The following is a 26,589-nucleotide window of genomic DNA, read 5'->3' as shown; positions in this document are numbered from 1 at the left end:
CAGACATGTCCAACTTCAAGTAATCTGAGATCTACTATCCAGCATTATAAACTGGTCGTGATCTACCACACTATCCCATTGTCATTAGGGGTGGGGGATAAGGTGTTGGTGGTCAGGAAAACCCCCCTTTCTTTCCTTAGCACGGATTTGCAGTTGATTCCATCGCCTTCTTCCATGTATTGCCCAAATGGAGGTGATAGCTGATCAAGTCGCTCTGTATGGAGGTAGAAGGAAAGGCACTCTCCTTTTATCCAGCCTCATCCCAAATATGGAAGATCGGCACCCCCGTGCCCCCACTTTCCTTTGCTCCCCAGGGGGGCCGCTGCACCCTCTCCACACCATACAAGCAACCAGCCAAGGATGGTGAAAGTGGAGGCACAACTCTTCCCCTCCTGCAGCCACCTCGCAAGCCCCATTCAGCCTGCCCGCGCACGCTCTGGAGCTCACGAGACCACGGGAGCGGAGGCGCAGCTTGCTCTCTCCCGCAGCTGAACCCTGGCTCCGAGGGAGGAGCAAAGGCTGCCTGGCGATAGTGCGATTGAAGGAAATCCATCCAGCGATCAACTCGTCGATCGCGATTGACGCGTTGAACATGTCTGCTGTAGGTTATCTTGTGGTTGGAAAAACTGAATTGTTGTCAATACGATTCGGTGTTAAAAAGCGGGTTTTCCTGGGGGAAACAGTGGGGCAACCCCCCCCAAAAAAAAGCACTCAGACATGACACTGTGCAAAAAAAGGTACGTGAGAATGAGCCCAGAGAATAGCTATGGAGTTTGGAAAGCAAACAATTCCACAAGCAGATGCTAAAGAAAGTTGCAATATTCGGTGCAAATGAGAAAGAAACTAAATGGGAAGGCAAGACAGCTCTAGAGAAATGCTACATGGATATTTAATTAGAAAGCTGATTAGGTTAGTTATGTTGGTGTGATCAGTCCAGCGTAAGGAAAAATCAGAAAGACTGAACAAAGGGGGAGGGGCAAATGATAGTCTCCATTATAGAGGGATTCACGATGAAAAAGGAAGGATCAATTATGCTAGTGAGGGCGTAGGATCCACTGCTGAGCTTTGTAACGCATTTGGAGCATACAGGAGGCAGGGAGATAGCAAAAGGAGGACAGTTTGAATATATAAAGCTATGGAACAGCGCATGGTTGATGTAAAATCTGATTGGTCCCAGATGTTGCAAGATTTCATTAAATAAGCACATCTTTCCCATCATCAGTCCTCCAGGTTTTCAGGATTATTGCAATATTAGAAACACGAGAATGATCTATACTGCTTTGGCCACAGCATTCAAAATGGGCTTCTAAAATGTTCTATAATTTCACTGTAACACGGACCATTCGTTGTCTTGGTTTGGGGGAAATAGGGGCAGTTTGGGAGATAGGAATTCACTGGGGACCAATTTAACAACTTGGGACCCGTTTAGCTGCAATATCTCCTTACACCACATGTGCCCACTCAACCACTTCAGTCAGCAGAATTGGCACTACTACAAGTGCCACATAGTACCTGTTCCATACTTGTAAGAACTCGATTATTTAGTGTGGTAGCTCCTACACTTTTGAACTCGCTGCCTATTAAGATCAAGCAAGTGCCTTCAATGTACTCTTTTCAGCAGCTGCTAAAAACATTCTTGTTTAGGCAAGCCAATGCAGAGGCTTAGGAAGTTGAGGCAATTTTAATCTATTTTAGTATTATAACCTTTGTACATTTAAAAATATGGCTGTATTCCCCCCCCCCCTCGGTTTTATTGTTTTATCTTTTTTTTAACTGCTTTTTTTTTAACAATCAAGCGGTGTGTAAATTTTATGAAATAAATAATAATTAAAATAAGACAATACACCGGAACAAAAATTAGGGAGAATCCCATTCATGAAAGCATTTGCATGTTGGGCTAAGCAAATATCAAGGAGAAGATTTAAATTCATTATACCTAAAATAAAAAGACAAAGAAAAGGGTGGAAAGAAGAAGAATTAATTAGAGCGGTGCTTGGGGACCTAAGGTAGCAATAAGGAACTGCACTGAGATTAAATTATAAAATGCAAAGTTTAGAACGGCTATAAAGAAGACGCTCTTGCTAATGAGATTTATTACACCGGGATATGAGTTCCCAGATGAAAAGAAGAAACCACTCCCTGGAGTTATTGCAGAAATAACATACAAATACATACTGTGCTATACTCTAAGGAACAACGGAACACTGGCAGGGAAACTAGGCTAGCTAGAAATGCTAAGGCGGTTATATCGACCAGCCTGACATTTGCTTAAACTCACTAAAACAGCCTCACCTTGTTACCTGCTGAATACAGATAATGGTGAACAACAAAGTGAACCGACAATCCCACTACAACAAACTCATCTCCCCTGTGCTTTCACAACTTCTGAGGATTCCATGCACATTTTGGTCATGGGACTCACTGGTTGTGCGATTGAGTTCTGTGGTTCGATAATTACCAGAAAACTTATCATCCTTGAGGGAGACGAAAAAGAAAACAAAAAAGAGAGAGCAAAACAAATGAACAAATTGCGCTGAGGAATAAAAATGGCTTCCCGAAGGCCTCCCTCCGTGTAAGCCTAGAGCAGGCATGGTCAAACTTGGCCCTCCAGCTGTTTTGGGACTACAACTCCCAGCACCCCTAGCTACCAGGACCAGTGGTCAGGGATTATGGGAGTTGTAGTCCCAAAAACAGCTGGAGGACCAAGTTCGGCCGTGCTAGAGCAATGTTTCCCAAACCTGGGTCTCCAGCAGTTTTTGGACTACAATTCCCATCATTCCTGACCACTGGTCCTGCTAGATGGGGTGATGGGAGTTGTAGTCCAAAAACAGCTGGAGACCCAAGTTTGGGAAACACTGGTCTATAGAAGGAAAACATTATTCTACCACTTGGGTTACAGTCAAATGACTATTATTTGTTCACACCACAAAGAAAGGTCAGAATATTTACTTCTAATAGGTGGCAGGCACTCAGGTAGGGCAGAAGACATAAGGGTTCACTACAGCTGACCAGGAAAACAAGGAGCTGGGAGGATGTGTTCTTGGAAGAAACAGGGGCAGAATAGTCAGTGTGTTTATCTGAGATGGATTGCTTGAAAGCAGATCCTGCACCAAAAGCAGGATTCCTGCACATGGAATGATAATGGGTCATTCCACACCAAATCACCTGATTCTAATACTGACTATGATTTTCTTCAATTATGAGATAACCTCAAATTAATATTTTAAGATTTTTTGGTCCAAAATTGGGCGCAGGAGAATTTTTTGAAAATTTCAATTTTCATGTGATTTAGGCTAATGCAATTTCTGCATCAGTTTAGAAAAAACCTCCTATTTCACTTATTTTTCAACCGATTTTGGCTTATTTTGGTATCAAAATAAAGCTCATTGTGCTCTCTTTCAAAGCAAGGTATAAAAATGGTATTAAGTGCCACAGAAAAGGGTCACCGACCATTCAAAATGATTTTTTGTCATTTTATTCCCGGTAGGTTCAATAAGTCATAGCGCGCAAACCAAAACTAATACGTGTATGATACTTTTGTTGTTGAATGGGCTAACCATTTGGCGTGGAATGACCCTAACACATCAAAGAAATGCTTTCTGAACAAGTCTTCTTCGTAATGCTTCTAGGTTCTGTGGATGATTTCACACAAGCCACGTCAGAGATGAGGCACCTTTTCTCTGGCAAGGACTGCATTCTTCTGGAGGCAAGCTGTTAATAATAATAATAAATTTTATTTATACCCTGCCCTCCCCAGCCAAGACTGGGCTCAGGGCGGCTAACAACCAATAATAAAAACAAGTTGATTAAAATACAATTTAAAAAACAAGATTAAAATACAACATTAAAACATTAGGATGCAGCCTCTTCACAGGAGGAGAAAGGAAAAAGAAGGGGGGGGGGGAATCAAACTGATTCTAAGCCAAAGGCCAGGCAGAACAACTCTGTCTTACAGGCCCTGCGGAAAGAAATCAAATCCTGCAGGGCCCTGGTCTCATGAGACAGAGCATTCCACCAGGCCGGAGCCAGTATTGAGAAGGCCCTGGCTCTGGTTGAGGCTAATCTAACTTCCTTAGGGCCTGGGACCTCTAGGGTGTTGCTATTTATGGACCTTAAGGTCCTCCGTGGGGCATACCCATAGGTATGAGGGTCCTAAGCCATGAAGGGCTTTAAAGTTCAAAACCAGCACCTTAAATCTGACCCTGTACTCCACCGGGAGCCAGTGCAGCTGTTGGGGTATTCATTCCACTACTGGGCAGGGCCAGAGCTGATGGTGGGTGGTTTGCAGCTTTGCAAGACTGCATAGCACTCTCTCTCCCTGTCTCTCTTCCGACCCATCTTTCTGCCCACTGTGTGCCCTCTGCCACTCCATATCTGTGTACCATGTCACACACACCCTTCTCTGTGCACCACAGAGGACCATTTCCATCCCAGGCCATATCCCACCACCGGGAAGTGCCATTGGCCTCTGACGGCCATACCATAAGCTCTTTACAACCTCCAAATTGAATTAACTTTTTTTTTTTTTTTACTATCAATGTATTTTTTTGCTTCCTAACGTCTCAGCAGTTTTAAAATGCCACATGAAGCAGATAAACGGGGTGGGGGGTGGGGGTGTTAATTCTTCGAAATATGAAGTTTCTCCAGTAGGAAAACAAAATTGCTTCATGTGTGGTAGAACAAGCAATTAAAAAATGACAAAGTTCAGTTTGTTTTAAGAGCAAAACCGCCTCCCGTTAATATTTTTAATGCCCTCCACTACTTTATCTTGCATCACGGCTAAACATTACAGTAGTTGTGAGATTCCTGCAGAGATCAGGAGAGGATAAAAAACACCATCTATAATGACTTGCAGGTCAGATACCCGTGTGTGTGTGTGTGTGAGGGGGGGGAAAGACAGGTCGAGAGTCATAGCATTTATCAGGAAATGTGAAACTTTAAACTGGAAGCAATTTGTTCAATGGCTGTTTTGACCATACAGGCTTCCTAATCTCAGTTCCCATAAAGTTTGGCTGAGATCCAGCTGGAGTGGTTAGTTTCAGCTGCGTAGATATCGTTCACAGAGGAAATAAAAGGATTTTAAACCCTGAAATAATTTCCTTTAGTTCTCAGCTCATTCAAGAAACATATCCTCTTGGTCAGTGATATCTCAAAACTTAATTTCAGCAGCCTGGGCTTTAGAAAGAAAGTCTTTGTGGGATTCTAAAAAAATAAAAATGGATAGCATTTTTCTTTTTTGCTAAGGTTCCACCCCCCCCCCGCCCCGAACTGTAGAAAACAAATTATAGGGATGGAGAGCAGTCATAGCTACTTTTATTATGATGGATTATTACCGGAATCCCATTTGCTCTATTGTTGGGCAACAGATATTAAAATCAGGCACACAGAGAATCATAATTAAACAAGCAATAAAGTTTTTTGCAACCTGAAAAGCAAAACGCAATCCCCATTTGCTGTAAGGTATCTCCTGTCCTGTCGCATATATTGTGTGCGTACAATTACACGTACACAATAGTTATGTCTGCAAAATGGCCGACTACAAGTGTTTATCCATGGGGGAAATGGGGATCTTGTGGTCCTTAAGATGCTGCTGGACTCCAGTTCCCATCATTCCTGAACACTGGTGATACGGTTTGCGGATGATGGGAGTTGGAGTCCAAACTGGAGGGCAACCGGTTCCCCACCCTGATGGACACACAAATACAGTAGTATGAGCATGCGTCCAGCTTTGCATAGGACAATATATGATGGAGATTTCCTCTATTTGAAGATCTGTCCTGTCCAAGTTTTGTTTAAAGATTAAAAACAAAACAAAAAAACTATAAAGGAGAGCAGGAGCCTTGACCACAGTTAGCATCTAGACTGTAAACAGTCTCCACCATGGTGAGATGTATTTATATTTAAAATACAGACATTGTATATACATAAATAGAGTAAAAGGTAAAGGTAAAGGTACCCCTGCCCGTACGGGCCAGTCGTGTCCGACTCTAGGGTTGCGTGCTCATCTTGCTTAAGAGGCCGGGAGCCGGCGCCGTCCGAAGACACTTCCGGGTCACGTGGCTAGCGTGACGAAGCTGCAGCTGGCGAGCCAGCACCAGCGCCGCACACGGAAACGCCGTTTACCGTCCCGCTATAAAGCGCTACCTATTTATCTACTTGCACTTAAGGGTGCTTTTGAACTGCTAGGTGGGCAGGAGCTGGGACCGAACGACGGGAGCTCACCCCGTCGCGGGAATTCGAACCGCCGATCTTACGATCAGCAAGTCCTAGGCACTGAGGTTTTACCCACAGCGCCACCTGCGTCGCCACCGTGTAAATAAAGTAGCATGTGCAATTTTTATGTGACTCTTAGTGATGTATTTCTGGTTAATATAGAGTCATTATTTATACAGAAATTAGCACATGCATTTTTCATGCTTTTTGTTCTCTTTCAGTAATGCATTTCCAGGTTTTTTTTTGTGGGGAAGAGGGGAAGTGGGCACGTTAAACACTGGGTCAGTTGTTTATCATTTAAAGATACAACTCGCACTATTAGAAAGGCCAAATCTCCAGGCAGCCACAATTCTCCTTCCCCTTAGCGAGCAGCAAAACATCTTGATGGCGATAGCTAGCACAGGAAAGGATCTGCAGAGGACAAGCCTGGTAAGCCTGATGGCTGTGTTCTATTGAATTTCAGAGAGAGTGAATAATGCTGCACCGTCCTCTGAAGTGCAGCCACGCTTCTGGACGTCCTGCTACCCATCTTCATTTGCTCTATGAGAAACTCTGCTGCAGACTGGTGATTTAGAGCACTGGCTGGGAGCAGCATCAAACCGTGTTAATAAAACCATTACCAACACTCATATGGAGCTTGATTCAGTACTCCAAGCTTCAACAAACATCATATGCACGGCAAAAATAAATAAATTGAATGGTACCACTACTGGACAAGGAAAGTACTAGTCAGACCTAATCAAATACTCGGCAAGAATAAAACCAGGCCTCGAGTTCCATTTCTAAACACTGAAGGTGCACAGAAGCAGCTCGTCAGTATTTGAGTATCTGTCTATTACTCCCAAAATATATAGCTGTGGAAATTTTAAACAATCCAAAGCTGTGCCACCAACTCTAGTTCTGTTTTCAGACTGCTAATATATTCTAAAATCTTAATTTCTCTAGCTGAAGCCATTATAGAAAACCAGAACTTTTATTATACAGATCCAGTAAAAGCAAATTAAAATGGGGAAAACATGCAATTTCTAACATACATGGATGGTATTTATATAAACTAATTAAGAACAGAAACAAGCTGTGTTGTCGTCCCCCCCAAACAGACACCCAGTATGACCAAAGGAAAGCTATTCAATCTAGTTCTAGAAAAGAGCAGCTGATATTTGGTTAGTTAGGTTATCCAGATAATCGGCATGACTACCAGGACTGGCGGGGGAAATAGGGACATGTCAGAATCAAATCAGAAGCTAGGATGGCTTTCGGAATTCGAGGACAATCCCTTTAATATCGGGACACTTTGAAGGTATGCTGGAAATCTAAATTATGCTCTTATGGCTCAGTCATTAACATGTTTGCTTGGAAGTCCAACTAATTCAAATAGATTTAACTTTTTTTATGTGCGCTCCGGCTACAATCCTATGCACACTTACGGAGGTAAACAGAACCCCCCTTGAACAGCGGTGGAGCAAGCCAATTGGGCGCCTGGGGCGGTACGTGTGCCCTGCGCCCAGGGGTGGGACCAGCCACCCATGAGGGCAGGGCCAGCCAGGGCAGGATGCCCCCGGGGGCCTCCGAATCTGCCTGCCTCCTCTCACTCAGCCACCCTACAGCTGAGGGGGAGGCGGTGGGCGGACCATTTGGGACAGTGCGGAGCCTGTGGGCGACCAAGCCAATGCGTCACTCCCAGGAGTGACAAGCGCTGCAAGCCCCCGCGGTGAGTGCTTCCTGGCATTTTGTCATGCCCCTCAGTGGTGACACCCGGGTCGGACCACCCCCACCGCACCCCTCTTCCTCCGCCCCTGCCCTTGAACCCAGTGGAACCTCTGAGCGAACATACTGCATGTTGTAACAGAGAGTGGGAAATTATAATCTCTCTCTTTTGCCAAGAAAGTGGTTTGTTTGTTTTTCAGAGTTACAACCAGTCTGCACATGTAAGGGATGCGGGTGGCGCTGTGGGTTAAACCACAGATCCTAGGACTTGCCGATCAGAAGGTCGGTGGTTCGAATCCCTGTGACGGGGTGAGCTCCCGTTGCTCCTGATCCTGCCAACCTAGCAGTTCAAAAGCACGTCAAAGTGCAAGTAGATAAATAGGTACCACTCCGGCAGGAAGGTAAACGGCGTTTCTATACCCTGCTCTGGTTCGCCAGAAGTGGCTTAGTAATGCTGGTCACATTACCAGCTGTACGCCGGCTCCCTCGGCCAATAAAGCAAGATGAGCACCGCAACCCCAGAGTTGGCCATGACTGGACCTAATGGTCAGGGGTCCCTTTACCTTTACCTTTAAGGGAGTCCAAGCCTAAGCTGCACTGGGCCGAGGCCATTTAGGGCTTTAAAGGTCAGCACCAACACTTTGAATTGTGCTCGGAGGTATGTGGAGTCATGTGGCAGCCAGGTAAATTTCTGTTTGACTCCCATATTTTGTCTCCTTAAACTCTTATCCATTATGACAAACTAATGAACCAGAGACACTTAAGCAACGCATGAAACACTAGGTTTACAAAGCAGCAAACGTGGGTTTTTTGCGGTTGGAACGGAACAGCTCTAGAATCAAAACATGCAACTCATTTTAGTGTATGTAAATTCAAACCAAATGTTACATGGAATGTCTCTCCTCTTTGCATTCCATTCCCTTCTCTTCCATTACAGGAACGCCAAACTGAAGAACAGAATGTTAGGAGGACAGGGGGAAATATACTATCTAAGCAGGAACAGATACGACATTCCTGTTTTTACTTAGTCCTGTGGTCACATGTGCTTACAGTCGCTTCTTTCTTATATGCAGCTGAAAGCCTGAGTTCTCAAGCCCTAATTAGAAAATCTCATGTTGGTATGAGGTTTACTACCAGAAAAATGACTGATGACAGTCCCCGCTATATGCACGCTTACCAATATTTCAAAATCCATAGAAGAACTTTCTCCCCTGCTTGCATGCAGCAATCCCATAACTAAGAAATCATCAGCTGATTGCCTCCTTTACTGCACACAGGCCTTAAGAGCGTAGTATGGCTTTAAATATATATATTTTTCTTACCCTCTCCCATTGTCCCCCTCCATCTTGTGACGTCTTCTCTCTGAACTATTAAAAATATGATCTAGATTTTATTTTTATAGGGGGCAGGAAGTCAGATATTTCCATCATTTCCTAAATTCATATCACATTCAGAAGTGTAAAATAAAAAGCCACAATTGTGAACAGCAGAACTGTGTCTTTTGCAGCTGATGAGCTGAGAACATTGCATTGCAATGCAATGGTAAAAGACTTACTTTAGTTTTTGTCTCAAACATCCCAGTCCTATGCATAATGATTCATGGGTCCTACTGAGTGCAATGCGACTTACTACCAGATAAGGGAGCACAGAATTATAGCTTAACAATTACATCCTTGAAATGGGCCACTTGCAAAGTGTTTTTCTTTTTAACTGACTCATTCTTTTGTCCATTTCTCCCAAGATGGAACTCAAGGTGGCTTGCAACATTTTAAAACACTGTTGTAAAATACAGAGTAATAAAAACAGACAAATTAAAATAAACCAGAACACACTTGGAACCAGTATTAAAATACAGTTTGCCCTGACATCAGCCCAGCAGTCAGCATCACAGGCCCCTTAGTTTCAAAGGCCTGTCTAAATAGGAAGCTCTTAGCCTGTCGGAAGAATTCCACAATATGGGAATAGGCACAGAAAGGTTTTCTGGTTTCACCACCAATCATGCCTCTGATGTAGATGGGACCAAGAGAAGGAGCTCACCCGAGGATCTTAGCACCCAGGCAACTTCATAAAGGGAGACCTGATCTTTCAGGTAGCCTGGGCCCAATCCAACTTGAAATAAACCTTTGCAGAGCTTAATTTGAAAAACTGAGCTCTAGCAATTGGGGTGGGAGGGGGGTCACCCCTTAATTTGCTTCCTTCACTGGCAGCACAAACCTTGGTAGCATTGCATAAACTGGGGAAAATTCAAGCAAGGTATATCATGTATTTTCTCAGGGCAGAGTGGAATCCACCTACCATCTCTTAAATTTTGGATGGTTAAGAGTGTCTGTTATCAGCTTACTTTGGTACAGCAGCTGCATTCCTACGTAGGAAGAGGAGATCTTGCCTTGGTCATGCATACATGTGTTTAAGCTTTGAGGTTGAGTTGAGTTTCGCTTTTGTTGGATTACTATTGCTTGCAATGGGTTATTTTGTATTTGGAGTGTTTTCTTATTTATTGCAAGCCGCCAAGAGATTGATAGGCTGTAGGGTGGCACACACAAATGTTGAACCTAAATAAATGCATGCACTCGTTCCAACCATCCTAGAAAACTGCAATAACCCTATAACTGTGCTCCTTCTTCTTCCCCTATTTTTATTTTTAAGTAAAGAAGAAACCTCGCTTGTTTTGTTAAAGTGTCCGTACTTGCATTTTGCGCTTGCTGGAGAGGCACTGTGCTTTCAGTGCTCTTGAAACTGGAAGAACAATCCAACAGCAACACGATATCCCATTCTTCAACCACCCTTAGATAAAACCTTGCCCTACTGAGGTCAATAGTGAAATTCACAATTATTTCAGCTGATGGTAGCATTCCATCACTGGTGCTTTGCTCATTATTTGATTGTTTACTTGCTATCTTCTTCCCGTGAATGAAGACAGATGGACACTGTCTTCCAAACAATAACTCAAGATACTGCTGTGTTATGGTTTGGGGTGCATTTTCTTTTTAAACTGCCATTAGTGGCAAAACTATTAGCAAAGCTTCTGTTTCAGGTAGGTCTCACTGTTGCAGCAGAATTATGTTTTCAGATAAGGCTGATAACTACAAAGCTTCTGTTGGAGGGAAGGATAAAAATGAAGGTTTGCCTTGGGAGGCAATGTTCTTTCTCTAGCTGTTTCCCCACTCAAAATTCAGAACAGATTAAACACATTCTAGATTCTCTTTCATTTTAGTCTGCTAGTTCACTTTACAATGCAGTATTTGGATGACTTGTTTCCACCCACTGGTCCCCTAACCACAAATGGGACCCTGAGCCACAGCTGTTCTGCCTCACTTCTGTTATCCTCTTACACACCTTCTGGCATATATGAATGGCATCTAAAAGTGACCATGTCATCTTGAAACACAAACTAAGATTATGCTGGTGTGGCCAGGATGTCTATTAATGCTTTGTTTTTAGTTAATTACCCACTGAGAAAAAAAACAAAACATTTCCCTTTATCATTAAGACAAAAATAGCACCACAATCATAACCGAAAGTCGGAAAACAGTGGGAAGCAAAAAGATTATTACTTCTCTGCCTGTTGGCATAGCAAAAAGTGTAGACTTAATTTCATTGATGAGCATTCTGGAGCGTCTATTGTGAGTAACACAAGCTGTTATAGTGGATAGTTGCAAGGGCTTTCAAACTTTATTGATCTGGGGCTGAAAAGGCAAAAGAAGCTATCAAGCAGCCAACACAACAACAATGCATGAATTGCTTCCCGGTCACAAATTGTGGGGGTCTGTTATATTTTGGGCATATTCAAATTCAGGTGGACTTCTAAACTTAGCATGCAACAGAGTGGGGGGAAAACCAAGAGTTAACTAAAGCAGTCACTGTTAAAATGTCAGCTCTTGTGTGAAGTACCTGCAATTTCCTATGAGTAACAAATTTAACACAGCAAAGATTAGTTCGGCTGGAAAATGTGTTGTTGGTTGTTTTTTTTAAAGGGCTGTCAATTAAACCTGATTAACATCTGAATTTGTTTTCCCCAACCATGTATATAATATTGTGGGGAAGTGACTATCATATCAGGAGCACTCTCTAACCTACCTCATGCACTAGACTAGAACATTTTGAGGTTTTTATAGGTCTGAAAAGGCTGCTAAACCCAGAAGTGCATTTATTAAGAAGAAGAACACAGTACAGGAAATAGGCTCCAAAAAGTTATGTTTCAGGGAGGGGGAAAAAAGTGAAGAGCCTGGGGAACTAATTAGGATGAAGCTGCCTCTCCCCAAGATTTGACCTTAAACCCTGGGAGAAAACTATACACGACTTATGACAGAATACAATTTAAATGAAATCAAGGATCTCATTTGCCGCCAGTTATTCTTGCACCATATGTGAAGCAACATTTGACCATTATTTTAAAAGGGGGCATATATATATATATATATATATATATATATATATATATATCTGCCAATTTTCAGTGATGCTCCTGTAACTGTAAGGGTGGTCTTGGTGACATGTATAAATGTACACAATGTGAAGACACCGAATTAATTAACCCAACAAAAAATTCAAGTGTCCCATTTGCCAAGTCTCCAGTTTGGTGCCAAGACCCAATTGGCATGTAGGACAACTTCAGGCAACCACGAAAGATGTCAAAAGTACAAGCACAAAGGAAAACAATCTACCTGCTTATTGCCGCTCCTGTATTTGCTCTCTAACTCTAACCCTCCTAAAAAAGAGTGTATCTGAAGAATCCAACCCTCTAATAAAGCTGCAACAGTGTTGGAGACAAGCTGACCAGACTTTGCCTTTAAAGATTCGTTCAGTGGGCCAAGTTCCAAAGGCTGATGAAGTTGATGGGACGCAGCTGCCAGCTCCAAAGCTCACACTGGCACTGGTGTAAATACCCAAAGGGGCACAGTTAATTTGCACAACTGGAGGCACTTGGTTCTGACAGCAACGTGCACACAATTGGACCCTGCTGGGAGTGTGAGACTCCTTATGGCTTCACTCACAAGGGTCGTAGGAACATGCAATCCCACTCACCACGACAACGTGATGATCCAGTGAGTGATCTCTCAAGGCAAATCTTTTTTAAAAGTGTAGTATAAAGACTGACAACTGGGAAACACTGGCATGCGAGCGCTCCAATTGGAGAACAGCCTTTACCAAAGGTGTCATGGGTTTTGAAGATGCTCAAACTCAGGACGCAAGGGAGAAACGTGCTAAGAGGAAGGCACACTTCGGAAACCCTCACTGTGATCAACTCCTGTCCAGAAACCTATGTCCCCACTGTGGAAGGAGGTGTGGATCCAGAATTTGCCTCCACAGTCACTCACTGTTGAAACCATGTTTATGGAAGACAATTTACTCGGCTACGAGTGATCACCAAAGAAAGAAGACAATTTGAGAGAACTCCTGGTCAAAGTTGCCAAACAACACATGTTTTTGGTATTCTTGTCCTATAGTGGGTTAACCCTAAATCAAGGTGGCCCCATACAAGTGCAGAAATGAACACAAAGTTCTGAAATTGGTGGTGCTGCGGACATGATCCGATATACTGTGCTATTTTATACCTAGAAGCATCTTCTCGTGCTGTAAGCACATAATCTGTTTTATCAAAAGACCTTCAAGAGAACTGTAAGGTCACCTGCCAATCCAAACAGTTTTCTGCTAAATCTGATATTTTACCTTGCCAAGCCCTCTTCAAATCAGGAAAAGTGCCTTTAAGTACCTATTGCCCTGGGAAGCAAGTCAATACTATTATCTCAGGATTACATTTAAAATGTTATAATTGTTTAAGGCACAGCAGGGAAAAATAAACTTACTGGAATTTATCTGCAGTGATAGTTGAAACAAAAACTGAAGGAGATAAGTGTCAGAGACCACTGACAAATTCTAGCACATATTAAATGCCTACCGTTCTACAGAGATAGGTCCTATAGTCAAGCTAGGCTACCAAACAGTATAGAGTAATTGCTAATTGTCGCCAGCCAGTTAATGAAATCTCCTACTAACTTCCAAGACTTGCTTCCTTACCAAATTTGGAAGAACTTAAGTCTCTCTCTCTCTCTCTTTCTCTCTCTCTCTCTCTCTCTCTCTCACACACACACACACACACACGCACCCTGTGCTCCAGAGTCTGGATTAGTATGGATTCTTGGGTGCCAATCCTGAACATGATGGCAGTACAATGGGGAGAAAGCCTACCTGTGTAGGCTTTTTTATAGATGAGCCATCTATTTCCACACTTTCAGCATAATATATATATCTGTTTTTAAGGGAGTTCCTAGGTTATTTTTTTATGTCACCAGTAACAATACAAAAAAATTTAAAGGTAATAGGCAAAAGAAAATAATTAGGTGGACAGGATTACCATCATATCCACTAGACATTTTGGCGGCTGAACAGTACAACTTTTTTTTTTTAAGCTTCAAAATCCAAAGTTTTCCAAATCATTTACTTTCTACGAGGTCCTTTCTACTCCAAAGGGAGCTCTGATCCCCTGCCCAATGTGGTGAGCCTAGAGTCATTAAATAGGTATGAACCCATTTGGTTCAAATTTTCCCACTGAAAAAAGGTCAGTTGGGAGAAACATAAATAAAGTAGCACGTTTATTTCAATTTTTTGCTATACCCAATGAATAAAATTTATTAGTGAAAGAGGTTTCGGCACAACTTAGCCACTTTCTCCACCACTTTTATTATTTCACATGGACCTGTTCCATATTGCTATACTCATCCAAGTCCCTCAACATTAAGAACAGGAAAACACTATGGCGGTTCTTCATATGTTGACATATAATCATCACCCACCTTGAAAGGTAAGGCCCTAATTTAAGAATGGTGACGTTACTGAAGTTCCATGACGCAAAGTCTATGAAAAAAACCCAGGTTACCTGGGAATATTTCAGCATGAGGCTCATAATTAGTGGCAGCTAAAGACCATCTTAGACAGCATCTTAAAAAGCAGAGACATCACCTTGCCAACAAAGGTCCATATAGTAAAAGCTATGGTTTTCCCACTAGTGATGTATGGAAGTGAGAGCTGGACCAGAAAGAAGGCTGATCACCGAAGAATTGATGCTTTTGAATTATGGTGTTGGAGGAGACTCTTGAGAGTCCCACGGACTGCAAGAAGATCAAACCTCTCCATTCTTAAGGAAATCAGCCCTGAGTGCTCACTGGAACGACAGATCGTAAAGCTGAGGCTCCAATACTTTGGCCACCTCATGAGAAGAGAAGATTCCCTGGAAAAGACCCTGATGTTGGGAAAGATGGAGGGCACAAGGGGAAGGGGACGACAGAGGACGAGGTGGTTGGACAGTGTTCTCGAAGCTACCAACATGAGTTTGACCAAACTGCGGGAGGCAGTGGAAGACAGGAGTGCCTGGCGTGCTCTGGTCCATGGGGTCATGAAGAGTCGGACATGACTAAACGACTAAACAACAACAAAAAGACCATCAAACCCTGGTGCATTTTTAGTCCCTTTTCAGTCTGAGTGACCACAGAGTTTGCTCTGGAGCTGGGAAGAAGAGGCTCCCCAATCTAAAAATGGGCTGGTGTTTCTGCTGATCTCCTCCACTGGTCTGGCCCCAGTGGGCTCAAAGTATGAGGTATTACTAACAACAACAACAACAACAACAACAACAACAACAACAACAAATCCTTCCAGTAGCACCTTACGGGAAGTATTACTGTCCCTTTTGCCACATTCTTCTGACACCTTGAGGCCACATGGACTTGTGCAGAACTTGGGGATTCATCATTGCATTGCATTCAACAACATGGCCTTGTTCTGATAGAAGCCTTGAGCTCACATGAACGGTAACTTGGACAAAACATAACACTGGGGACCTCCTGCACCCCTACCCCATGTTATCATGGAACCACAGAATTAGAAATACAGTGGTACCTCTGGTTATGAACTTAACTCGTTCCAGAGGTCCGTTCTTAACCTGAAACTGTTCTTAACCTGAAGCACCACTTTAGCTAATGGGGCCTCTCGCTGCCACCGCACAATTTCTGTTCTCATCCTGAAGCAAAGTTCTTAACCCGAGGTACTATTTCTGGGCTAGCGGAGTCTGTAACCTGAAGCGTATGTAATCCAAGGTACCACTGTATGTTACTTATGATTAGTAAAACTAAGAGACCAGGCCGTTTGGGGGATAAAACAAGGAGGAGCAGAACCATGGGCACCACCTGGAACTTATTGAAGGAAAGGTGGAATGTGAATGTAAAAACAAGTAAATAAATATCAATCTGAAGTTTTGTGCATGTGAAGGGAAATGGTACCTGACAGCAGCTAAATTATTAGGAATGGGAGATAACTGGCTTCTTAAAAGAACTGCTGTTTCTGGGAAACTTTCTGGAATCCATGCAAGGCCCATCTGTTCACACTGTGAACAGGGGAAGAGCATGCTGAGTCTGTTTTATGTGCTATTCTGAAATGTGTTTTGGGGGGCTATATGCTCTTTTTAGTAATATTAGCTTTTTAAAAAAGTTAATTTATTCTGTTTTGCTCTTTTATTTATTTGTACTCACAGCTCGCACCTCTCACCTAACACCCAGGGCAGGTAACAAATATCACAATCAAAATAAGTACAATATACACTAAAACCATAAAATCAAATCAAAACAACAGCAACAACAGCAACAACAACAGAACAAGAAAACTCCAAACCAGAATTGCAGTGCATAGCCATGCAGAGAATCTGGGTAAAGAGGCATATCTTGACTAACTGTCAAACAGAATAAAGTGATGGTTGAAAAATCCACTACAGAAGGGAGGTCTTTCCACAAGCTGGGAGCTACCACAAAGAAGGCCCTGTCCACTGCCCCTCAAACCACAGGCAGTGGTGGCGGCGGTGGCGGTGGCGGCAGCAGCAGCAGCAGCAGCAGCAGGGCCTCCCCTGCAAATCTTAATTATCTGGACACGTGGACATGGGAAGAGGAACTGCTTCAGATATTTGAGGACCCCGGTCATTTAGGGCTTTAAAATGTCAATATTAATACCTTGAATTGAACTTGGTAATGAATTGGCAGTGATGCTGATGGTGGCTATCTCTGGCTAGACACACACACACACACACACACACACACACACACACACGAGAGAGACACTAGTCTTGAAAGATTTGCACTGGGCACCAATTCACAACCAATTAGATGAGATAGGCCTTCAGTCTGAGATTCAATACACACACGCCTTTGGTTTGGAGCTCGAGAAAGAAAGCTACATGTGTATGAGAGGGAATAAAGAAATTATCTTTTTCATCTTCCCAGTAAGAACCCCCTCCCTCCCCACACATGTAATTAATTAAGGAAAACCAAGGTATGGAGTGGCATATTATTCATGAACCCAACATCCAGTCTGGGCCCTGAGCACACATCCCTCGGTCCGCCTTGGGTTGTTTTCCTCCTCTTAGGGTTGTTTTTCCATTATTTCTAAAAGATGTTTTGTACTTCTGCAAACCTCGAGGTTGTCTTGTGTGTAGGTGGCGCCTCTTTGGCTACAAAAGGAAGGCAAGCACCAGGTGCCTATCAGAATGGTGGTGCTTAGGACCCTATATTATTCTCCCATGTCACGTCCATTTCAGTTCCTAAGCAGATGTACAGGGCTAGTCAGAGTTCTTGATTAAACCAGGAAATCAAACTGGCATAAAGAGCCCACAAGGCCAGATGCAGAGGGCAGTAATTCATGCTCTGAGAAATGGGCTTGTATACTTTGGCAGATGAACATTGCCATGAAGTATGGAAACAGTGTACTGAAACTTCCACTACTCAATCCCTCTGAATGCTTAGCTATATCAGAAAGGTTTGGGGATGTGGAGGATTATATGAGAATTTCCACCCAATTTCCTTCCCAACAGGTGGGCGGGGTTTGCGACACTGAGCGGGCTTACCTGCTCAGGTGCCTCCCACCTGCTTTAGGGTGGCCTCATCCCCCCCCCCGGCCTGGGAGGACGGCTGGGGGTGGGTCGAGGGCCAAGGGAAAAGAGGCTGACCCCTTTCGCCAAACCTCACCCTGTTTCCTCCTCTTCCAGGTTCAGGATGCGTTCCTGTGAGCAGCCAGGTTGAGGTAAGTAATTTTGGTTTCTTTTGTTGGCTGGGCGCTTCGCCATGCCCAAGAGGGCGGCGTGTGCCCCAGCTACAGGCTGTTCACCAGCATTTTTGTTGTTTTCAGCAGCGGTGGCACTTGGGAGGGAGCGCAAGGCCCCTCCATTGCCGCCGTTCACCGTGGAGCACTTTGCCGGGCCCGAGAAGGCAGCGTGCGCCCCGGCTTAAGGCCGCATGGTGGCCTTTTGTTTTTGGTGATGGCGGCTATTAAAGGGTTGATTGCAGGAGTCCCTGGCCCTAGAGCAGCGGCATGTAGGTCAAACTCCTGGCCAAGGTAAAGTGGGAGGGCAAGCTGTGTAATTTCGTGCTTTACAGTCCCCTCCTACTGCACCTCATTGCCCTGCACATCCTCAATTCCAGTCGGGCTGAGAGGGTTACATGTCAAGGTCTATGCCAAGTTTCCCACATTCTGAAGTTGAATAAAGTTGTGGCCAACTTGAACCCATACAGTGGTACCTTGGGTTAAGTACTTAATTCGTTCTGGAGGTCCGTTCTTAACCTGAAACTGTTCTTAACCTGAAGCACCACTGCTGTTGCTGCACCACCGGAGCACGATTTCTGTTCTCATTCTGAAGCAAAGTTCTTAACCCGAGGTAATATTTCTGGGTTAGCGGAGTGTGTAACCTGAAGCATATGCAACTCGAGGTACCACTGTACCTCTCGTCTCATTCTTTTTTTGAGGGGGGGTAAGCTCCACGGACAGGGTTCAGCGCGTGTGCTTGCCAACCTTGCAGCCCCACTATGCATTTAAGATACATGTTTGTTGTGGTTAAATTCTTCAGTTCGCCTTCCCTGACCATTCAAATTAGCAAAGAAAAGAAATATGCAAATCATAAACTGGGGAGGCAACAACAAAAAACTACTTCCCAACTTTACATCTTACTGAGCATCTTTTAATGTTTGCATCTGATTGTATCATGTATCTGTTTTTCATTCTTCCCCATATGCAGTTCCGTTCCTTGCTTTATTCAATGATTTTGGGCCATTCTACGGTGACAGCTCTTGTTTTGTTTTATGCAGTCCTATTAGAGAACGCTCGCTTGCTGTTGTTATGCGTCAATTAGTATGCACGCCACCCAAGGAAGAACAGTCTCAAACGAGAGGCTTCATCAAGAGGCGTCCCCAGTGAACCCTTTCGCAGCAAGTGAAGATATTTCCTGAGGTCTGATGGCTCAATTCACAATTGTGTGTGTGTGTGTGTTTTGAAATAAAGACTGTGGCAATTATCTATGCAACCCTGTGCATGTTTACTTGAAAGTAAGTCCCACTGTGTTCGAAGGGGCAAACTTCCAGGTACATAGGCAGAGGATTGCAGCCAGTAAATCTGGTTTCGTTGCTATACAGTTTACAGACAATGAACTTTACATCTACACCAAATGTTTAAGCCATCAAGTCTGCTTAACAAGAGGCTAGAATCATGCCACTATACAGACAGCACACTCTGCTGTGAACTCTGGGTTTAATATTAAACAGCAAAGCAAATGCTAATGGGTCTACTTTGCTTCTGCCTAGCTGCTGTTACCATCACCTCCTTCTCTTCCAAGCTGGGAAACCAAACACCCAACTGCCTCCTTACAACTAGGAGGCAAAGGTGGTAGCATTAACATCCAGGTAGATGGGCAAATCCTTCTCTAAAGGCACTTGTTTATAGCAGTGTTTCCCAACCTTTTTTGGGCAAAGGCACACTTGTTTCATGAAAAAAATCTCAAGGCACACCACCATGCCAGATGGGGAAAGGTCACTTTTTACTTATGTAAAAAAAAAAAAAAAAATAGTAACAGCATAGAAGGTAATGGTTAGGCTAGCATCCCTCTTCCAAATATGCTAGGTTTTTATTTGCAGGGACTGTTCTACATGGGAAAGCATTCAGCACTGTCATTCTCCCATCTGCCATCTGAATTGGTACTATTCTGGGTCAACTTACTCTGCTGCATGTGTAGATGAAAATGGCACCAAGTGTGGGGGAGGGGGCAGAACAGGTTTCAGATACAGGATATTAAGCATACACGTACTTCAGATTGAACTGGTCGCTTGCTTTGCAAGTTTTCATTTCCCAAATGACTGCCTTGGCAAGCGCAATACCTACCAGGCTCAACGCCGGTCTCGCGCTGCCGCTTCCCGCGCTCTCAAGGACCCGGGAGGAGGAAGGCGTGAAGGGAATCCCGAAGGCGCGAAAACCTCACGCATGCGCAGGCCTTCCGCCTGCGACAGCCCAGTAGGCCGGCCGAAGCGAGCGGCGATGGGATGTGGGAGGGAGCTCGCTCGCCGCCCCGCGTGTGCCTATGTGGGGCACGTTACAGCCCCGTGACGTCAGCGCCACGCAGGCAGCCAGGCAGGCAGACGGCGAGAGCCCTGCGCTGGGCGGCCTCTCCTCGCCGCCGCCGCCCCGCCTCTCGTCGCCCGACTCGCCCGCCTCCCTCCCACGGCACACCAGGCAACGTCTCGCGGCACACTAGTGTGCCGCGGAACACCGGTTGGGAAACACTGGTTTATAGTGTTATGAGGTGTGGGGGGGGGGGGACATGTAGGCTGTATGCTTGAGCCCCCTTCTGATTCCTGGATCCAGATGGGATTTAATTCCTGGAATAACCAGGCTAACTTCCTGGTGAGGTAATGGCCCTCTAAGTATGGGCCATTAAGGTAACAAAGGAAGTGGCTCTGTGCCAGTTAACAAAAGGGAAGGGGGCCCTTCCTCAACTTTCTGGTAGTTAAAATAAATTTAAAAATAATAATAAATTGTCCAGTAGCGCTTTAGAGACCAACTAATTTTGTTCTGGGTATAAGCTTTCGTGTGCATGCACACGTCTTCAGATACACTGAAACAGAAGTCACCAGACCCTTATACATAGTGGGAAGGTGGGGTGGGGTTTTTCTCTGAAGGGTAGTAGGAAATGGGTGATTGACTCAATGGTTATGGTAAACCTGTACGCAGGTAATGAGACATATGCTAAAGCTATTTTTGGTCATCTGCATACTATCCCTTGCTTTTTCCTGTAGGACTAATTGCAGTTGTTGTTGTTGCTGCTGTTGTTGTTCAGTGGTGTCCAACTCTTTGTGATCCCATGGACCAGAGCGCGACACACACTCCTGTCTTCCACTGCCTCCCGCAGCTTGGTCAAACTCATGTTCGTAGCCTTGAGAACACTGTCCAACCATCTCATCCTCTGTCGTCCCCTTCTCCTTGTGCCCTCCATCTTTCCCAACATCAGGGTCTTTTCCAGGGAGTCTTCTCTTCTCATGAGGTGGCCAAAGTATTGGAGCTTCAGCTTCAGGATCTGTCCTTCCAGTGAGCACTCAGGGCTGATTTCCTTCAGAATACAGATAGGTAGCCGTGTTGGTCTGCCATAGTCAAAATAAAAAAAATTCCTTCCAGTAGCACCTTAAAGACCAACTAAGTTAGTTCTTGGTATGAGCTTTCGTGTGCATGCACACTTCTTCAGATTCTTCTTTATCTGAAGAAGTGTGCATGCACACGAAAGCTCATACCAAGAACTAACTTAGTTGGTCTTTAAGGTGCTACTGGAAGGATTTTTTTTTATTTTTCCTTCAGAATAGACAGGTTTGATCCATCCATCACAGTCGTTAACAGTCGTCAGCAGGTTTACCATACCCATTGAGTCAATCACCCATCTCCTACTACCCTTCAGAGAAAACCCCCACCCCACCCTCCCACTATATATAAGGGTCTGGTGACTTCTGTTTCAGTGTATCTGAAGAAGTGTGCATTCACACGAAAGCTTATACCCAGAACAAACTTAGTTGGTCTCTAAGGTGCTACTGATTTTTTAAATTTATTATTTATTTATGCCGACTGCGTCAGACCAACACGGCTACCTCCCTGAATCTAGAATTTCTGGTAGTTAGAAGGGCAAAGGACAGAGCTGAGAACTATGTTAGCTAGAAGCTGGCAGCTAGCAACTGGCCGGCTGCAGGCTGAGCAACTGGGAGACAGAACCACTGGGGAGTTTTAAATCCTCACTCAGTCATGAAGTCAATAGGGCCAGTCATCTCTCTGCCTAGACACCACAGAGTTACTGTGACAATAAAAATGGAGGGATCACATGTATGGCTTTGAGTCCCTTAGAGGGAAAGTGGGGTATAAATTTAATAAATCAAATGCATTTATTTATTTAACCGTTAATTAATTTAGCCTATTCCTAGCGCACTTTTCAATCTTAGAAAAGACTCTCAGGGTAGCTTCTACATTAAAACAAAACACAAAAATGTTTTTGGGGAGTGGAAGGGGAGCCATTTTCAAAGTTACCGAAATGAAACAGATGTGCAGAGCGAATCTTTCCTGTGTGTCTATTCAGAAATTATTCCAGTGGAGCACAGAACTTCAAAACAGAAAGCAGCCCGAAGCCAGATACAAATAACAGGAATAATAAAAACCGGATCTCGTAATAGCAGCAAAAGCAAACATCGCAATCCCACTGAAAGCACAGGAAGCAGGACACCTTTCACCTGGCGCTTAAAACTTTGCAAGGTTGGTGCCAGGTGAACAGCACCAGGCGGAGGCTTCCATGCGTGCATAAAAAGAGCCTGCCAGATCGGGCCAATGGAGAATTGAGTCCAGCATCTTGTTCTTGCAATGGCCTGCGGGAAACCTTCAGACAGGACCTGAGGTGGGGTTTCAACACATCAAAACCCTGAATCCCACCACCTTCCTCACTTCCAAAGGTAGGGCAATCAGTGGTATTGTAAATTTTGAAGCGCAAGAGCTCATCTCGACAGCCTTCATAGACATGCCCACCACGAGAATCCAGGCACTGACCCACTTATACATTGACCCACAACACACAGGAGCAGGGATGCAGCAAAGAGCAAGGCTGTAATCCTATGCACAATTTTTCTGGGAACAAACTACTGAACTCAGTGCTGGCTGCTTAGGTTCAACTTGTGAAACACACCGAGTTTCAACAAATATATTCCCTCCGCCGAAATGCAAATCTTTAGCTTCTCCTTAGAAATGCAAATCACGGCGCAAGGAAGTGTTACTACCATTTGAACTACGTGTGTGAAATGGGAACGCCATCAAAGAAAAGAGGTTTCCAGCCTCCCCTTATTTCCCCTCATTCTTGGGGACTCCGCACTGCAATAATCTCATGCAAACAAGCTACAAAGCCCTGTTTAGGGAAGTTTTTAATGTTTGATGTTTTATCGTTTTTCTAATATTCTGTTGGGAGCTGCCCAGAGTGGCTGGGGAAACCCAGGAAGATGGGCGGGTTTAATTAATATATTATTATTATTATTATTATTATTATTATTATTATTATTATTATTATTACTACTACTACTACTACTACTACTACTACTACTTGTCAGAGGAAGAAGAGTCTACATTACAGAGGGTTGAATTCTACGATTCTATTAATATCTCTGGTGTTCTGAAAAAAGACCAGTAATTTTGCACACACACACAGTCTTTTCCCTTCACTGTACCAATGGGAAGCACCTCTGAGGAAGATCTGTACAATTTGGCAGGGGAACAGGGGAACTTTTAAATATCCTCACGCTGTCAATGTTACAAGAAAGTAGAGTGAGTTCTCCCTGGAGTGTGGTTCTGCAACAGCTCCAGACAGACTGTAATAACCTTGAGAAAACCCTCATTTAACCCCCCTAGGTGAGTTGGCAATTGGATATTCGCACATGTGCTCTAGCTACTTGCTCTCCATTGAACAAATTATCAGATATGTATATGTTGGGGTCTTTTTTTGGGGGGGGGGGACTTCTATTCTAAAGTGTTATATGAATATAGTCATGGAAGTAGGACTCCTCTCACATCCTCACTAGAGAATTACATCATGATAACTGAAGTAATTTGGAAAGATTTCCAGGGGGGAAAGGATGTGTGTAGGTAGTATAATGAGATCAAAAAGCGAAGATAAGACAGTGAAGCTAATGTGAAATGCTACTCTGATCAGAAATTACAAGGCTATCAAAAACCCAAGGTTCTCAAAAGCTTTTGACTACGCACAGTAACCTTTACGTCATTTTCACCCACTGCTCAGTCCAACGCCAGTAAGGCTGCCTTTAAGATGCCGAAGATGCAGGTGATTCTGTTTCAAGAATATGTCACAACTGATTTAGCATGCAGACCCGTGCCTCCAAATTGTGGGTCCAACTCAATTTAGTCTAACAAGGAGATGATGCAATTTAAATGACCAAAAGGATAGTGCAGACTTTTGTTCACTCATCATACTTACCCCTGCCCTCTCAGATGCTGTTGGACTACAACTCCCATCATCCCTGAACGCTGGCAGTGCAGGCTGATGAGAATTTGGACCCGCAGCATAGGGGACACCATGTTTGCTGTAGCTCATCCTGCAGAGTCCTCTTTACCTAACCAGGCGCCCATATTAAAAGTCCAAGCAAGAATGACATAGCTGAAGCGAGAAAGACTCCACTGGACACACATTTTTCATTTGTGTGCTACCTTCCATTTTAGATATACAGTGGTACCTCTGGATACGAACTTAATTCGTGCCAGAGGTCCATTCTTAACCTGAAACCGTTCTTAACCTGAGGTACCACTTTAGCTAATGGGGCCTCTTGTTGTCGCCGCGCGATTTCTGTTCTCATCCTGAGGTAAAGTTCTTAACCTGAGGTACTATTTCTGGGTTAGTGGAGTCTGTAACCCGAATTGTTTGTAACCCGAGGTGTTTGTAACCCGAGGTACCACTGTAATTGAAATGCAGGCCTGCATTTAAAGATTCAAGACTTCCCTGACACCCCATGTACTTTGGCCTGAAATCCATTGTTGGCTCAGCCTCTGTCCCCTCAGCTTGATTTATGAGGGACCCACCTCAACAAATTAATTCTCACTTTGGATCTGAACCACAACTCGTGTGAACTTCGCTCTGTTCCAAGCAGAGACCTATCGTGTTCCCAAACATGGCAGAAACCCTCCCTGCTACCTGCTTTTTTTCCAAACTCAGAACTCGCCAAAGGATGATGAGATGGCTTCTCAACAACCTCCGTGTGGCCTGTATTGTCACACAAAAGGATTCGACACACAATTAAACAGAGAGGCATCGGAAACGCAGTCCCCATGTTGCTTGATTTAACTTCTGGAAATGATATTGTCCCCACTTCCTTATTTCAGTGAGCAATGTCAAGAAGCAGTAGGAGACCTTGTGGAGATGTAGGTGGAGCCTTGCTGCTCTCCCAGCTTCTGAACACAGCATGTGATGGGCAATTGCCAGAAGGAGAAAGGGGCACAGGGAGAGCATCAGTGCCCCATCTATGCTGCTCCATGGGGCGCTGTCAATAACACTTGTGAGAGTCAAGGCCTCTCTGCACGGCTGTTCCCGTTGACTTAGTAAGGTAGGGTCTTGAGAAAGGGGATGGGCAGTAGCAAGGAAGGCCAGAGAAGAATCAAGCCCATTCCAAACGGGACGTGAACCACGATGGCGACAGATTTGAAATAATTGTGGTGGAAGTGCAAAACATGTCAATCAAAGCCGCCGCTACTCCTTGATATCTGGCACCCTAACAAGTTAAGACTATAATCCACACTTGTTATTTCTGTCTGAGCAACGGTTCCCAGACAGAAGATTAATGGTGGATACCGGACGTGCAAAATGAATATTTTATGGTATAAAGATGTAAACTGCGCTGCAAGAGTCGGAACTCCGGTGAAACATCTCCCCACAAAAGAGATAATGTGTTGATAAATCAATTACAAATTCCATTATCACGCTTTAGAACAGGGGTAGGATATGTGGTTGGGGGGTTTTCAGGCCAAGGGCAGCTTCTCCTCATAACCAACCTTTCAAGGAAGGGCGGGAGGGCAGATGAAAAAGCAGACAGAGCAACAGACATGGCTCTTGTTTCTCAGCAGCGGACCACATTCCAGTCGTGCAAAGTTTCACCTCCCTGTAGCTTTCCACACACCAATTGACCCATGCAGGCAAGCAAGAGGGAGTTCAAGGACACACGCCTACAAGGGCAAAAGCACTTGGGGATGGTGTGGAAAAGGGCAAGTAAGGGGAATGACCTGGGGTGAATTTTTAGGGTGAGACAGAGAAGCCTGGAAGGCCAAATTCAGCCGCTAGGCCCAAGTTCACCCCTCCCTGCCATAAGTATATTTTGCATATCAAGAAAAAAACAAAACATGTAGGAATACAAATATTATGTAGGCAACCATACTATGCCACACTGGTGCACTCTGCATTCAAATTCATTTAAACGACAAAACATATTTTAAAGCATTAGCCATTAAATGAAAATAAACTGCAAGAGCTACACAGATTCATTTTCATTCCACTACGCCACTATTTCTGAAGCGATGCAGTTGGGCCACAGTTAACATTTTCTTATAAGAACGGAGCACAAGATATCAAAAGAGAGAAAAGCAGAATGAGGATTTGCTTGGGAAAGCTTTCCCAAGAGTTTCAAATTTTTACATAGGAAATCAATTTGCATCACCGATAATATTGTTCAAATCAGATGACACTGTGTGGTTAGGAGGTAATTTACTTTGCTGCCGAAGCAATTTGATAGTTGTTCTGATTTGTGATTTTCATTTTGTTTGTTAATGAAAAAAATTAATGAGCAATGTTACTGGAAG

The 26,589-nt window shown here is 44.0% G+C and overlaps 1 protein-coding gene and 2 long non-coding RNA genes across 12 annotated transcripts in view; 2 read left to right on the top strand and 1 right to left on the bottom strand.

Moving 5' to 3' along the window:
- Positions 1–26,589, bottom strand: part of RBMS3 (RNA binding motif single stranded interacting protein 3) — a gene marked incomplete at its 3' end in the record, with an annotated part of 736,799 nt that overhangs the window by 285,917 nt on the left and 424,293 nt on the right. The gene's annotated exons all lie outside the window — the stretch shown is intronic.
- Positions 1–26,589, top strand: part of LOC310690078 — a 452,048-nt gene that overhangs the window by 414,056 nt on the left and 11,403 nt on the right. The gene's annotated exons all lie outside the window — the stretch shown is intronic.
- Positions 17,490–19,243, top strand: LOC310690016. 2 transcript variants are annotated; one of them, XR_014517786.1, is made up of 3 exons: positions 17,490–17,770; positions 17,945–17,979; positions 18,968–19,243. It is a non-coding gene; the product is annotated as an uncharacterized lncRNA (long non-coding RNA). The 2 variants fall into 2 exon arrangements; XR_014517787.1 differs by having other exon boundaries at positions 17,493–17,770; positions 19,038–19,243.

The sequence above is a fragment of the Podarcis liolepis genome (assembly GCF_965112155.1).
Source record: "Podarcis liolepis genome assembly, chromosome: 12".
NCBI classification, from domain to species: domain Eukaryota; kingdom Metazoa; phylum Chordata; class Lepidosauria; order Squamata; family Lacertidae; genus Podarcis; species Podarcis liolepis.
This window is presented reverse-complemented; position numbering and strand designations above follow the sequence as displayed.